Raw genomic sequence first — 3,272 nt, forward strand, 5'->3', positions numbered from 1 at the left:
AGACAGCATAAATAAAAACAATCACAACTTCTGGGAATGAAGGACACGCTTAGAGAAATGCAAAATACACTGGAAAGTCTCAGCAACAGAATCAAACAAGTAGACGAAATAACTACACATCTTGAAGATAAGGCTTTCAAATTAACTCAATCAACAAAGACAAAGAATTTTTAAAAATAAACAAAGTCTCCAAGAAGTTTAGAATTATGTTAAATGACCAAACCTAAGAATAATTGAAGTTCCCGAGGGTGAGGGGAAATTTAAAAGTTTAGAAAACATATTTGAGGGATTAATCAAGGAAAACTTCCCTGGTCTTGCTAGAGATCTAGACATTTAAATACAAAAAGCTCAATGAACACCTGGGAAATTTTTCACAAAAAAATCATCACCTAGGCACACAGTCATTAGGTTAGCTAAAGGCAAGATGAAGGAAAGAATCTTAAGAGCTGTGAGGTAAAAACAACAGGTAACCTATAAAAGAAAACCTATCAGATTAACAGCAGATTTCTCAGCAGAAACTATAAGTTAGAAGGATTGGGGTTTGATTTTTTGCCTTTTTAAACAAAATAATTATCATAAACAAAGGAAAGATATAGTCTTTAATGCTGAAAGAATTCACCACTACCAAGCCAGCACTATAAGAACTGCTAAAAGGAGCTCTAAATCTTGAAAGAAACCCATGAAATACACCAAAACAGAACCTCCTTAAAGCATAAATCTCACAGGACCTATAAAACAAAAACACAATGAAACAAAAAGGTATTCAGGCAACAAATAGCATGATTAATAGAATAGTACCTCACATCTCAATAGTAACGATGAATATAAATGGCCTAAATATTCCACTTAAAATACACAGATTGGCAGAATGGATAAGAATTCACCAACCAAGTATCTGCCGTCTTCAAGAGACTCACCTAATGCATAAGGACTCACGTAACCTTAAGGTAAAAGGGTGGAAAAAGATATTCCACGCAAATGGAAACCAAAAGTAAACAGGAATAGATATTCTTATATCAGACAAAACTAACTTTAAAGCAACAGCAGTTCAAAAAGACAAAAAGGGACATTATATAATGATAATAGGACCAGTCCAACAGGAAAATATCACAATCCTAAATATATACGCACCTAACGCTGGGGCTCCCAAATTTACAAAACAACTACTTGACCCAAGAAATGAGATAGCAACACAATAATAGTGGGGGACTTTAACATTCCACTGATAGCACTAGACAGGTCACCAAGACTGAAAGTCAACAAAGAAACAATTGAGTTAAACTATATCTTAGAACAAATCGACTTAACAGATATTTACAGACATTCTACCCAACAACTGCTTAATATACATTCTATTTACCAGCATGTGAAACATTCTCCAAGACAGACCATATGATGAACCACAAAACAAGTCTAAACAAATTTAAGAAAACTGAAATTATATCAAGTACTCTCTCAGACCACAGTGGAATAAAATTGGAAATCAACCCCAAAAAGAACCTTCACAACCACGCAAATAGTTTTTTTATTCTGCTTCTAGGATGTTAAGAGAGCAGTCTTTAGCCTGAGACCCACCCCTAGATTTTATGCTTAATCAACACAATTGCAAGAAAGGATCCAAGATGGCTGAATAGGAACAGCTCTGGAGTGCAGTTCCCAGTGAAAACAATGCAGAGGCTGAGTGATCACCGCATTACCAAACAAGTTTTCACTGCCCACAGACCAGGAGATTCCCAGGTTGAAAGGCATCAGGAGTTTCCAGCACGGCTGTTTCAGCTGGCACAGCAGGACAGCAGGTCTCTGCATAAAAACTTACACAAATCTGGACGGCCGTTTCAACTGGTGCCTAGAATGCCTGAAAGACAGAGCAGCCCATTCAACTGAGAAAAGGGGGCTGAAAAAGGGATCCAGGTGATCTGGTTCGGCAGGGCTCACCCCCACAAGGACCAGCAATCAGAAACGCTCTACATTGAGAGTTTCGTGGCAAGCGCAGCTGGACCTGGGATGGTCCAGCTCTGTGGGGGGAAGGGCATCTGCCAGTACCGAGGCAGTGCACCACTACCAATGCAGTCTGCCATTACCAAGGCAATCCACCATAACCAAGGCAGTACACCATTACTGAGGTAGTCTGCCATTACTGAGGCAGACAGCCATTACTGAAGCAGTTCTAACTATACCTCTGTAAACAAAACAGCAAGGAAGTTCATACAGAAGTTGAGCACACCCCATGGAAGCTCAGCAACACCTCTGCCTGCAGACTGTGACTAGGCTACCTCCTTGCTGGGCAGGACATGTCTGAAAAAAAGGCAGAAGCACATCAGGAAATTATAAATAAAGCCCCACCTTCCCAGGACAGAGCACCTGGGGAAAAAAAAAAGGTGGTTATGAGTTCCACTGCAGCAGATTTAAATGTACCTGCCCAGCAGCTCTGAATGGAACAACAGAGCTCCCAGCACAGCACTTCAGCTCCTATAAGGGACAGACTGTCTCCTCAAGGAGCTCCTTGACCTCTGTATATCCAAAGAGACACCTCATAAAGGAGAGCACAGGCTGACGTCTGGCGGGTATGATTCTGGGATGAAAATAACAGAAGAAGAAGCTGGCAGCAACCCTTACTGTTCTGCAGGTGCTGCAGGTGATCCCTAGGCAAGCAGAGTCTGGAGTGGACCTCCGGCAGTCCTATAGCAGAGGGGCCTGACTGTCAGAAGGAAAACTAATAAAACAGAAAGAAATAACTTCAACATCAACAAAAAGGACGTCCACTCAGAGACCCCACCCAAAAGTCACCAACTACAAAGACCACAGGTAGATAAATCCACAAAGATGGGAAGAAACCAGCACAAAAAGAACGAAAACACACAAAACCAGAATACCTCTCCTCCTCCAAGGGATCACAGCTCCTTACTAGCAAGGGAACAAAGCTGGATGGAGAATGAGTCTGATGAATTGAGAGAAACAGGCTTCAGAAGGTGAGTAATAACAAACTTCTCTGAGCTAAAAGAACATGTTGTAACCCAATGCAAAGAAACTAAGAACCTTGAAAAAAGGTTTGATGACACGCTAATAAGAATGTACAGCTTAGAGAAGAATATAAATGGATTGATGGAGCTGTAAAACACAACATGAGAGCTTCACGAACCACACACAAGTTTCAATAGCTGAATTAAAGATCAACTCAATGAAATAAAGTGAGAAGGCAAGCTTAGAGAAAAAAGAGTGAAAGGAAATGAACAAAGCCACCAAGAAATATGGGATTATGTGCAAAGACCTAA

Source organism: Cebus imitator, unplaced genomic scaffold (assembly GCF_001604975.1).
Source record: "Cebus imitator isolate Cc_AM_T3 unplaced genomic scaffold, Cebus_imitator-1.0 Scaffold471, whole genome shotgun sequence".
Lineage (NCBI taxonomy): Eukaryota > Metazoa > Chordata > Mammalia > Primates > Cebidae > Cebus > Cebus imitator.